Source organism: Rhincodon typus, chromosome 3 (assembly GCF_021869965.1).
Source record: "Rhincodon typus isolate 14 chromosome 3, sRhiTyp1.1, whole genome shotgun sequence".
In the NCBI taxonomy this organism is placed as follows: domain Eukaryota; kingdom Metazoa; phylum Chordata; class Chondrichthyes; order Orectolobiformes; family Rhincodontidae; genus Rhincodon; species Rhincodon typus.
This window is the reverse complement of record NC_063334.1, coordinates 24,923,606-24,937,181: the sequence shown is the minus strand read 5'-3', so window position 1 is coordinate 24,937,181 and position 13,576 is coordinate 24,923,606.

Genomic DNA, 13,576 nt, shown 5'->3' with positions numbered 1-13,576 from the left:
GAAACTGTTCAGACTCAATGGGCCAAATGGCCTAATTATGTTGTACTGTTCTAAGTGTTGGAAATGATGTAGTAAAGGGGTGTCTGAATCCTGAGCTCAAAAGCAAGACTTTGAAGAAACAGGTTTTCAGCTTGAAGGTGATTAAGAGGTATTTCTGTTAAGAGAAATCTGAGCTAATGGGATGCACAACCTCACTCCAAATTACATTGTGACAAAGGACAAGAATTTGAATTGTAAACATAGGACTAATGTCAGGAAGTTCTAATTCACATGAAGTGGTAGACAGCATGGTGAAGCGAAACATTTCAGAATTACTCTAAAACAGTTTAATGCTTCGTAAGGGGATTTGGTAAATTAAGATGGGCCAAAAGGCTTCCTCATAAATATTACATGAACTTCTGAAAAGGGCTGTTTTAAGTTGTGCAATTAGATTATCTTTCCGGTAACACCTTTTGGTCTCTGCCATCTGGTGTAAATTGTTCCTAAGGAAGCCATCACCAGGATGTGGCATTACAGTTTTATATCAGTGTCATCATACTGTGGGATTAGAGGAAGCTTTATTTTAAACAAAGGTCTTAACCAGTCTTTACAAGATTTGACAACTGCTAGCAGCATACTTGTGGGAAGTTTAACCCGGTGGTGACAGCTTTACTGTAGCTCATCGACACTAAGAAAGAGACAGCTGGGGGATAACATGGTCAAAATATTTGAAATGTGCAAAAGGGTTCTGGTAAGGTAAAGATGCAGATGTTTACATTTGTAGGGGAAGACCAAAACTAGAAATGCATGATCGTTATGAATAATTCCAACAGGAGAGTCGGGATATACCTTTACTGTGACTGGCCAGAATGTGGAATATGGAGTGATTGAGGCAAAGAATATAGAATTATTTAGGGAGAGGCTAAATAAGCACAAGGGTTCAACAAATAGAAGGATGTGTTAATAGGTTGAGATGAAGTGTGGAAGGAGACTCATAAAGCAAAGGCATCAGCATCAACTGGTGGGACTGAATAGTTTATTTGTGCTGTTTATGATGCTGTTATTGATAGGACACTACCTGTTGTCAACAAGAAAATCTTCCACTTTGCCAGGCAATAGTAATGTTAGGAAGCTCTCAATGCACCACTCCTGACTAAGGAGTGATGGTGTGCTCCCATTGATAATTTTTCTGATACTAGATCTCAAAAGCCTGCATTTACTGAACTTGTCATTAATGCCATCATGCTGTTCTTAGCAAATTGTACTTTTTTTTAAAAAATAAGTCAAGATACTCTATTGTCAGTCAAGTCTCTATACACCATCATTTTTGGTGAGATGTTAAACTGAAGACTTTTGCTTTTTCAGGTGGATGCAAGCAATGCCATTTCATTCCTAAAGAACATCTGGGGAGTTCTTCCCAGTGTCTTGGACAATATTTGTCCCTTGTCAAAGATCACCAATATAGATTATTTAGTCATTATTATATTTCTGCATTAGGGGGCTTTCTGTGTGCAAATTGGCTAAAGTCTTTATTCATTGCAGTGGCTGCACATCAAAAGTATTTCAAGGGCTGTGAAGCACATTGAAATTTCTATCCAATACAAAAGCTAAATACTGCATATACTGTAAATCTGAATTAAAAAGAGTGGGCTGTAGAAATACTTTAATCAGTCATTGCCTGTGGAATGAAACAGAGTTAACATTTTCAGTTGATGACTCTTTCTCAAAACACATGCTGCCTAACCTGCTGTGTATTCCCAGCATTTCATTTTTTTTATTTCTGTTCAATACTGATATTTGTTTTGCTCTCAAATTCTCCAGAGAACCCCAGTGCCCTGACCACATAAAATTTCAACTTTTTGATTCATTCTAACTCCACAAGACTCTCGTGGTTTCAGTGGGAATTCCATGGAATATTGAGTGGGAAGGAGCAGGTGGGATCTCCGAGTTTCTCTGTCCCTGATCCTGTATGGGACCTGATGTAGGATCAGTATAGATGGATTCTTTTGCTCCTATGTCTATCAAAGAGATTTACATCATGGTGTCATTGGATTGCTAATCAACATTGGATTTCTAGAGTGAGAACATGTCTCAGGGTCTACAAAGATTGGGGCTTGGGGGGAGGGGTAACATGAAAACAAATGTGGAATGGAAATATTTTGTGGAATTACAGAATTTAAGACTCAGCTCAATCTCATGGCAAGTGGTCCAGGTTTTTTTTTCCATATTGTGCATTTGGAGATATTTTGCTGAGCTCTGATATGGAGAAAATGTTTCCACTAACAAGATGTCCGGTAACCAGAGAAATCTGATGACAGATAGTTAGCAAAGAGCCACACAAGGTGGGCGATGACGAGAAAATATTTGCAGAGTGATGCATTTTTGATCTGGAATCCACTTATTGAAAGCTAATGGAAGCAGATAAAATAGAAAATTGAATATCTGCCAAAAATGGACAAATTTTCAACACTGGAACAAGAGAAGAGGAGTGGGACTAACTTATTTATTCTCGGGATGTGGATCGTGCTGACAAGGCCAGCATTTTGTTGCCAATCCTTTAATGTTCTTTCAGAAGCTGGTGGTGAGCCAGTGCCTTGAACTGTTGCAATCCCATGTAATTTAGGTGCATTCATGAGCTGTTAGGGGAGTGAGATCCAGCATTTTCATCCATTGGCAGGGAGGGAATAGCAACACAGTTTGAACTCAGAATGGTATGTGGCTTAGAAGGGAAGTTGTAGATGATGCTTTCCCCATGCCTCTGCAGCCTTTCTAGGTGGTAAAGCTTGCACCAGTAGAAGGTCATGCAGAAGGAATGCTAGCAAGTTGCTTCAGGGGATTTTGTAGATTGTACACAGTGCTGCAACTATGTGCTGGCAGATTGAAGTAACATTTAAGGTGGTGCATGAGGTGCCAATTAAGTGGACTGCTTTGTGGTGTTCAGCATCTTGCCTGTTTTTGGAGGTGTGCTCATCACACTCTGACTTGTGCCTCTGAAGATGGTGGTCAAGCTTTGGTGGGGATATGAGGTGAGTTACTTAAAATTCCCATACTCTGCTTGTACAACTACTGTGTAGCTTGTAGCTTGGGTAGAGTGCTGGTGCCAATTCTTCCTTCTACATGTTTTGCATCAGCTTGTTTAAACAGGTGTCTGGGAAAGGTGAGATTTAAACCCAGACATTCTGATCAAAGGTAGGGCAGTATTGCTGAGCCACAAGAACTTCAATCATTCTTTCTACTCTTTTAAACAAAATTTTAATCATGTTAGGCACTCCTAATGGGGCACTGTAACAAAAACACAACCAAATGGTTAATAGAAACTTATATGATCTGTGATATGCACAGATGTAACTGCAGAGGAAGGGCAGACAGTCAGGCACTGTGACCCCCCTCCACAATCATCCCTTCTATCATGAGTCTCAGGGCTTGATGAATTAGCAAGGAAGGGAATAACCACTATTGAGTCTTAATGAGAAGAGCACTTCTCTTAACAACGATATATGGTTATTGCATGTTAGCAATTTGCACAATTAACCAGTTGGACATCATTACAAAGATTATAAGAAGCTAGAGATACCATGTCTATCTTGTGCTAGATTTCTTGGTTCTTAACACTAGACTGTGTAACGTCATCAGAATAGGTTTGATTTAATTTGATTTATTATTGTCACATGTACCAAGATGAAAAATATTGTTTTGTGTGCTAATCAGACAAATCATACCTACGTAAGTACATCAGGGTAATAAAACAGAACACATAATATCGTGTTACAGCTAGAGAAGGTGCAGAGAAACATCAGCTTTAACATATAAGAGGTCCATTCAAAAGTCTGATAACACGAGAAGACGCTGTAGTTAAATCTGATCATATTTGTTTTCAAACTTTTGTATCTTCTGACTAATGGAAGAGGGAGGAAGAAAGTGTAACAGGGTGGGAAGGGTCTTTGCTTATGGGGTGTTGCTTTCCTGAGGCAGTGGGAATTGTAGTCAGAGTCAATGGATGGAAGGCTGGTTTTCCTGATGCGCTGCGTTCACAACTCTGTAATTTCTTGAGGTCTTGGACAGAGCAGTTGCTATACCAAGCTGTGATGCATCTGGATAGGATGCTTTCTATGGTATATCTATAAAAGTTGGAAAGAAACAATGTGGATGTGCCAAATTCTCCTAGCCTTCTGAGGAAGTACAGGCATTGGCGTATTTTCTTGACTGTTGACATGGATGGACCAGGATAGATCATTGGTGATATTTACTCCTAGGAACTTGAAGCACTTGACCACCTCTACCTCAGCACCATTGATACAGACGGGGGTGTGTCCTCCACTCTGCTTCCTGAAGTCAATGACTGGCTCCTTCATTTTACTGACATTGAGAGAGAGATTGTTGCCTTTACACTATGCCACTAAGCTGTCTATCTCTTTCCTGTATTCTCTCTCATCATTGTTTGAAATCCAATTCACTATGGCGGTGTCATCAGCAAATTTGTGAATGGAGTTAGAGCTGAATTTGGCCACACAATCATGAGTGTATAAGGAGTATAGTAAAGGGCTGAGTATGCAGCCTAGAGGGGCATCAGTGTTGAGGATTATTGTGGAGGAGGTGTTGTCGCCTATCCTTACTGATTGCGGTCTATGGGTCAGGAATCAAGGATTCAGGTGCAGAGAGGGGAGCAGAGTCCTAGGTCTCAGAGTTTGGAGATGAATTTTTTTTTGGAATTATGGCAATGAAGGCAGAGCTAAAGTCAATAAATAGGAACCTGATAGGAGCCTAATGTAATAACCAACATTAATTCTGAGAAGCATTATTTTATACAACATCTCCTCCTCCAAGCTGATTTTTAATCACATAGTTAACTAAGTATATAGTTAACTTATATACATTCAGTTAAGTGACTACTTTAACATTTATTAGTACTCCATCTCCCTCCCTGCCATCTCCCTCCCTGCCAAGTCTTTGACTTCTAAAATCCAAACAGTCTAGAAGTTTTTCAGTTCTTCCAGAATGGGTTCTCTTCAGACTGGGATGATTGGTAGTTGTTTGGCTTGAGAACTGTTAACCTTAATTCAGATCTTGCCCTTGGTTGGTCTGTAAACCATTACCTTCATAACATTCCTCGTTGGGTTTGTCCCAATTAAACATTAGTGGACAATTGTTCTGCAATGAGATAGGGTCTTTATAGTTCCTCTATACATCACTCTCAACTGTATGGCTAATATACTTTTGCTGCTGTTAAGTTGACTCTTGGATTATCCATCCTCTATGCTGTTGACTCAAGTGTGGCAACTGTGTGCACAGTGGCATCTATAAGAGTCAGATCTGCTGTTGCTGGCATGACTACTCCTAATCACAATTTTTTTTTTATTGTCCCATGTGGCCTCAGTCTCTGAGTTAGGATGTGTATTTGAGTGTTCAATTTTCTTCCCAGCAGCAATTCTGATGGTGATAAGTCACACTGCAGTGGAGTGGACTGGTAATTCAACAAGACTGTATAGAAGTGAGTTCTGATAAAATGTCACTGGACTGAGACATTAACTCTGTTTTCACCCCACAGATGCTGCCCGACCTGTTGAGTTTCCCTAGCAGTTTCTGTATTTGTAAAAGTTAACCTTTTTGTTCAAAAGAGATTTGACCATCTAGATCCCATGCTTGGGCTTCCCATTTGACAGTGGGTATCTTAGCAAGCATGTTATGTTCAAATCTGGAAGTGGCTACAATCTGACCGAAAGACTCATTGCCAAACTATGGTCCATCGTCAAACGTTACCACATAAGGGATCTACTTATGGTTGACAGAAGGTCTTACCTTATTATTTTCAACTTTTTCCACAGTGAAGAGAGGTTTAAAAAAAAGTTATACACCACCTCCACAGAAATAGTTGTCAGGATCTTGCTGAAATATTCCATACACATTTGTATGAAATATTCTATGCAAGATCCTAATAACTACTTCAGTAAAGGTGATATATAACATTCTGTTTTAACGTTCTTCACAGTTGAAAAAGTTGAAAACAACAAGGTAAGACCTTCTGTCAAACATAAGTAGATCAGTCCCCACTTGTTCTCGTAACCTGGTGGGAAGATGGTGGGGATACATGGCTTTCTCCATTTAGGCCTGTGATAATGTAAGTTGCACAGTCAATCTTCTTTGAGATCCATGGCCATCACACCACTGCCTGAGTCCTGGCTTTACACTTAGTAATCCCGAAGTATCTCTGGAATATCTTGCTTGGAGGTCATCATGCAGTGAAGCTGGAATGGCTTTGCATCAAACATCAGCAATTCAGCTATCATCATGAAATGCTGTCAGTGCTTATTGAAGTCTTTATGGTCAATCCACTAGGCGTTTGTTTTGGCCAACTACTGACACAATTCCAACGAATGCCAACACACTCTCAGACTTTCTTTTGTCCTTATCATATTCATTGAGCTTGTTCTATCTTGCTGGTCACTGTATCATTGTGACCTGAATATCCAATTAAATTTCACTGATGAATTCCTCCTCACGTATTGTAAGGCTATCAACCACTGCTCTGGAGAGCATATCTGCCATTACTCTTTATTCCCCTTGTGCATATCTGGTCTGCAAGCAAACCTTGGAAGGCAAAGCTGATTCTTTCCTGTCTAATGGGATGCCAATGATTTATGGTCTGTTGCTTTGAGAACATGCAGGCCAATAATGTAGTCTGAAAACCTGTACAAATCCATGTGACTAAGAACATATCTTTCTTCATAATTGCAATGTATGTCTACATCTGATAATGTCCGAGACGTGTGAATTTTTAACACCCATCACTTTGCTTCTAAAGGAGCACTGCTGCAATGGCCATATCTGAAGTATCCACAGTGATGAAAACTGGGAAGGATGGACTGTATGGCCAGGACATCGGTGGACATCAGCATCCCTTTAAACTTTTGGAAAGAATCCTCTCAGGATCATAGAATCCCTACAGTGTGGAAGCAGACCATTTGGCCCATTGTGTCCATACCGATCCTCCAAAGAACCTCAAATGATAGAAATTGAAAATTGGTAGACCATTTTTGCCATTATCATAGCTTTTGTAATAATACCTAATGTCATAAAAACTAAAGATGATAATTTGTCACCATTGGGTCCTTGTGTTAGATTCCTTGGTTCTCTACCTGTGACTGTGTGACATCATCAGTTTGGGTGGAGCCTATGGCAATCTTCATCGTTAACTCTATCAGAACCATTTATTTATGTACAACACTGACTTGTTCTTGTTGTAGCTATGTGGCTGGGTCAGTTAATTTTCTCCTCAAAGGTAATTCCCCAGGATGTTGATAGTTGGGGATTCAATGAGAGTAATTCCATTGAAGGTCATTGAGAGATGATCAGATTCTCTCTTGTCAGAGGCTGTCATTTCCTGGCACTTAAGTGGCATGAATTATACCTCTATTCATCAGCCAGATTGGATCCTTCTTTTCAAAAATCCAGCATAGACACAATGGAATGAATGGCTTCTTTGTGCTGAATGATACTGTAACTAATTCAGGATAATTTTCAGGAGCTTGCACACTATAACTCACCCAGAGACTGATTCAGGAGAGAGAGAGCATCCAAAATCAACAAGAGATTTATTGCAGGAACGCACAGGACTAATGCAGCTGCAGCAGCCGAGGTCTGGTTATGAGTCTACAGAGTATTTGCTCAAATAAATCGCATTCTGATTTCCTCAGTTGCAAAGAGCTTTGTGCCAGTTTCAATTTGAGCTGTGGGGTTTGCAGCCCAGTTGTAATTACTTTTGATAAAATGTGCAGGACTGATGTTGGCTTGATCCATCTTCCATTTTTATTTTGGGGCAGGACACTTGATGTCATTCATGCCAATTGGTTAGGCTGCTGTAGATCAATGATTGACAGCTCCCCAGAGCCACAACACTGTAGCTTCATTTTGTTAACAGGCTTTGCATGTATGGTATGAAAGTATTTACAATACAATTTTGGCATGAGCTGTGTGTCAGTTGGTATTGCCTTTCTCCCAAGTTAAAGAGGTTATGCATTAAAATCAAATCAAATCAAATCAAATTGTACTCAGGGATTTGAGCATAAAGCTTCCGCTCTTACTCCAACTGCAGGAATATTGCTGTATTAGGTTGTGTATTTTTTGGATGAAATGTGTAAGTAAAGGTCCCCTCTGCCACTCAAACGGATGTAAAAGATCAAAAGGCCAGCATTTCAAAAGAGAATGGGTGAGATCTCTCCGAAACATATTTATCTATCGACCAAAATCACCAAAACATTATCAGATCACTATTATATTTCTTTTTGATGGAACTTGCTATGCAAAGATTGGTTGCCATATTTCCTATACTATAACAGTGACTACACTTCAAAAAATTACTTCACTGCCTGTCAAGCAACTTAGGACATCTGATATTGTAAAAGGTGGAAGAGAAATAAGAAGATTTTTTTTAAAAAATTCTTTGAAACTTCAGGGAAACAGGTGAAAATTCATGATGTTATCACCCACAATATATTTCAATCTGAGTAGAAGGCACCATTAAATACTCAATGAGCCTGATGTTGAATTAATCCAAAAGATCCATTTAAGTATGTCTCTGTAACATCCTCCCATCAGCACAGTCCTCCCTATCTCTGATACCTCCTCCATTCAGTGGAACCCTCCCTATCTCTGTAATTATATTTCTATTCAATGATGGGATGTGGGTGTTGCTGGCGAGATCAGCATTTATTGCCCATCCCTAGTTGCCTTGAGAAGGTAATGGTGAGTTGTGTTCTTGAACCACTGCAATCTGTAGGCTGTAGGTTGACCCACAATAATGTTAGGGAGGGAATTCCAGGATTTTGACCCAGTGACACTGAGGGAACGGTGATAAATTTCTAAGTTAGAATGGTGACTGCAGGGTGGTGGTGTTTCTTGTATCTACAATCCTTCCTACCTCTGGAACCTGCACCGATCCCTACAACCCTCCCTATATCTGTAACTTCCTGATCTTTGGAGCCTCCTCTGTCCCCAGCAGTCCTTCCTATCCCTGTAATTTCCTCTTGCCTTACGAATTTTGCCATATCTGAAATTACTTCCAATCCTTACAATTGTCTTAGTTATCTACAATCTCTAATTCCATCATCTTGTACGTGATTTTGTGCAGTATCACATTGGTAACTATGCCATCAGCTTCCTGAATAATAATCTTTGGAATTTCCTTTCTAATTGTTTTTACCTCATTTAAGATTATCTTTAAGAAAACAGCTTTGACCTAACTTTTGGTCAACAGTCCTAACATATTCGTATGTCGACCAGCGTCAAATTTTGTTTGGTAATGTTCCTGTGAAGCACATTGGGATATTTTGCTACATTAACAGTGCTGCATAAATGCAACTTGCTGTTATTGCTGATTTCCAGGTTACCAGGTTGGGAGTTAATATTGACACTCAGGTGCTGGATGAAAACATTTGAAACTTTTCAATAATAAGAAATTATTTCATCTAATACCGCGATCGGAACCAAAGAAGAATGATAACACTGATTCACAATGACAAGAAGGACTTGTACTTATAAACAGCTTTCCAACATCTTTCTGAAGTACCTTAACACATTCACTTGACAATGAGATGCTTTGAGAGATAGAAACTTTAAATGCAAGTAAACCTAAAATGCCAAGCTAACAATGTTTCACTTCTTCAAACTTTCTGTGTAACAACAGCCATAAAATTACCCCAAACCAATTGATGGAGTGTATAATAAATCTGCAAAACTCTCCAAGAAGAATATTTAGTCCTTGTGGATTTATTGCTCCAAGTTTTCAGTCATTTCAAATTGTGTTTATAATTCCTTGTTAACTGGTAGCAGTGACTCTTGTAGTGAGCAGTTTTGAAATCATTAACAATATCCATCCACAAAATTTTCGAATCATTGCCAAAATGTATGATTCATTTCTGTGTGGTTTAGTATTAACATCTACACTGTTACTGTTGGTCCACACAGAAATTAGTCTCCTGATGATACCGCTGCTACATTGAAGCACACACAATTCTGCACTGAGAAGTTAAGCATCAGGGAAGCTGGTGTAATTGTTGTACATGAGTCCCCGTGTAATAATAACATACATTTCTAGGCACCAGAGCGTAGTAATCTGGGTGCGCTGTGTAAGCAGGGGAGTGAGAGTAGGTGAAGTAGTATCAGTTGGAGTAACTACACCATGTCAGTGAGGCAAAACGATAAACACAGCTGTATTAATAATTCTGCTAGATAAATAAGCTTAACTTGCAGAATAAGTCTTTCAAATATGGGAATCATTGTGTGAGAAACACCCACAATATCATAAATCCCTACAGTGTGGAAACAGGCCATTCAGCCCAACAAGTCTACACCACCCATCCAAAGAGCCTCCCACCACAACTCATTCCCCTACCCCTGCATTTCCCCATGTATAACCCACTTAACCTAAACATCTCCGGACACTACAGGCAATTTAGCATGGCCAATCCACCTAACCTGCACATCTTTGGACTGTGGGAAGAAACGAGAGCACCCGGAGGAAACCTACGCAGACACGGGGAGAATGTGCAAACTCCACACAGACAGTTGCCTGAGGGTGGAATCAAACCTAGGTCCCTGGTGCTGTGAGGCAGCAGTGCTAACCACTGAGCCACCATATACAGAACAGCAGAAATGACACAAAAAATCTTCTTGCAATTCCAGTTTAATTTGCATGACCAATTTGACACAAACAGCTGATTTAATTGGGGAGAAATTAGACTATTTGGTAATTGGGCTGACAACTGTGGCTTTGTGGGTGCTGCTTTTGCCTCTGGGTAAGAAGGATTCAAGAGACTTGAACATTTACTCCAAAGCTTCTCATGTAGTACTGAGGGAGTGCTGCGCAGTCAGGGTGCTGCCTTTCAGATGAGATGTTAAGCGATGTCCATCCCCAACACAGCCCTCTTAGGTAAATATAAGAAGTCCCACGGTACTATTTTCGAGCAGAGAAGGGGAATTCTCCCCTGTGTTCTGATGAATAGTTATCTCTCAATTAACATCACAAGAAGAAAAGAATAGATTATCATGTTGCCGTTTGCTGGACAACTGGCTTCTGATGCAGTGATGCCAACTGTGTGGGTTCAATTCCTACACCGGGCTGATATTATCATGAAGGACTCTCCTTCTCAACCTCTCCCCTTGCTTGGAGGCGTGGTGACCCTCAGGTTAAACCACCACCAGTTGTCTCTCTCTGATGAGAGAACAGTCCTATGTCCAATAGGACTATGGCTATTTATGAGATCTTACTGTGTATAAATTGGCCACCCCACTTTCCCACATTAGTAAAGTGACTGCACCAAAAAATAGTTCAATGGCTATGTAGAATGCTGAAATGGCCTGAGGCTTTTAAAGGTGCTAAAGAAATGAATTTCTTCACAAATTACCACATCACATCTGGCCAGGAAATACCTGTTTGAGAAATTTACTGCAAGAGTTATGCAGATATAGAACACACAGTACATGGAAATGTAATTGTTGGCTCATGTGATTGAGAGACTTGTGAGGATATGTTCCCTGTTGTTTCGATTGATACTACCCCATTAAAGATACTTGAAGTGTTGCCCCAGAGGTCTGCAAATTTTCATTTTCAAGGTTTTGTCCAAGTCACTTTTGAAAGTTACTATTGAATCTTTTTAACTACGCTTTCAGATAACTATTTCCATGTAAACACAACTCACTGTGTTAAAAAGAATTCTCCTCTAATAATTTTATCAAATGGTTACTATTGATGAACAAAAGACATCACCTTAACTAATTGGAAAGAGGTCGATGAACTGTATTAATTTTACATATTCTCGTCTTTTACAAGTAATATAACACAAATGTTTGAAACATATATTAAGCTTTAACACTGGCAGTAAGCATAAACTCTCAATAGCAACAGTCTGCTGACAACAAAGAGTCCGCTTTGATAAGAGCTCAGATTAGAAGACGGGGCTGAGTTAACGTTTTGAGTTCAGCGACCCTTCTTAATTTTCGTTGCAAAGTGTTGGCTGCTTAGACCAGCTGTGTTAGCCAACACCCTGTCAGACAGAAAGCAGGAAGAATTGTCTGGAAAGCAATGCTGGAACTTATTAAGGGCTCTTTTGGCATTGTGGTAGTGTGATAATTTCTGGCCTAGGAGACCTTGGTTCAAGTCTCACCTGCTCCAGCAGTGTGTTATGCCATACCTAAATGGGGTGATTAAAAGTACGATACTTCGAAACTTAATTGGGTTGAATTTTTCCAGCCCTTGATGACATGGACAATGTCAAGTCGGTTAGGAAAATATAGTGACGTCAGGAAAACAAGATATTTGACATTGAAGAGAAAAAGTCCGATCCTGGAACCAGGTTTTGCATGGTAAGATGACAGTCCTGTTATTGAGCTGTGAGAGGACTATTGGCATGCATTTACAAATCATTAGCACCTAATCTCACCTCATTTGATATGCAATTTCCTATTCTCCCATCTGCTCGATAGAAACTAGACAGCAGCTATTCCTGACATGAAAGTCTGAGTGGGAGTCTTTATCAACCAAAAACCTTCCTCTCCACAAATGTACAAGTTATTTGTGATGATGAGTACCACATCTTAGAGGTCTGTGCTAGGACTGCAGCGATTCAAGAAGGCAGCTCACCATCATCTTCTCAAGGGCAGCTAGGGACGGGCAATAAATGCTGGCCCAGCCACTGATGCCTATGTCCCATGATAAAAAAAAACCCTGGGAGATGCCAAAATGTCTACAAACTTAAAAACTCCCAAGTTCTTGCTTGATTTAAGGGGTAGATTGATGCCTTACATAGACGGTTATTGTGAGATGAAGGCTACCCTCGGCAAACATGGCTGATGACTCTGTTATCCAACCCCCAGAGTGAGGCTGAACATAGAAACATTGCAGCCCATTCAACTACCTGGGCAATGGTGGAGCAGACAATAGACCTCCTGAAGATGAGAATCTGATGACTGGTTTAGTCTGGGACAATGTTGCAGTGCTTGGCAGACAAAGGGTGCTGCATAGCTCTAGCATTCTGTGCTCAGCACAATTGGAGCAGGTAAAAAGGGATGTGATGGAATCTGAAGAGCTGGGAAAGTCACAGCAGTCTTCCCAGGATGAAAATGATGACATTCACCAGAAGAATATCACCTTCAGCTTGACAGAACAGTTGTGTCAGGACCAGACAGGACCTAACTGATAACCATTTCCAATGGGTGTGAGCTGGGTACAGTGAGCACTCATTGTCTGTAAATATGTTGTTGCTCAAAATGCAAGCAGTCCCTGTTTGTTCCCAGAAGCTAATGCAGCTTTTTATTTCTTCGCTTTGACTGATGTTGAGTAAGCATTGATATTTTCAACTGTTTAAAGATTTTCCGGACTGTGATGCTCCCGCATTGAACAATGAGAAGATGTTATAGGACACTGGGGAAACAGCAGCATTCTCTCTGACAGGGTTGGAAGATGGTATAGCTCTATGGACAGTTAACGTTTATAGATTGATTCTTATAGCTGCAGTTACAATGACTGTCAATCAGAAAGGTGATGATGTAAAATAGCAATTCATTAATGAATGTGACCTTGTATTGTGAAGACTGATTGATTAGT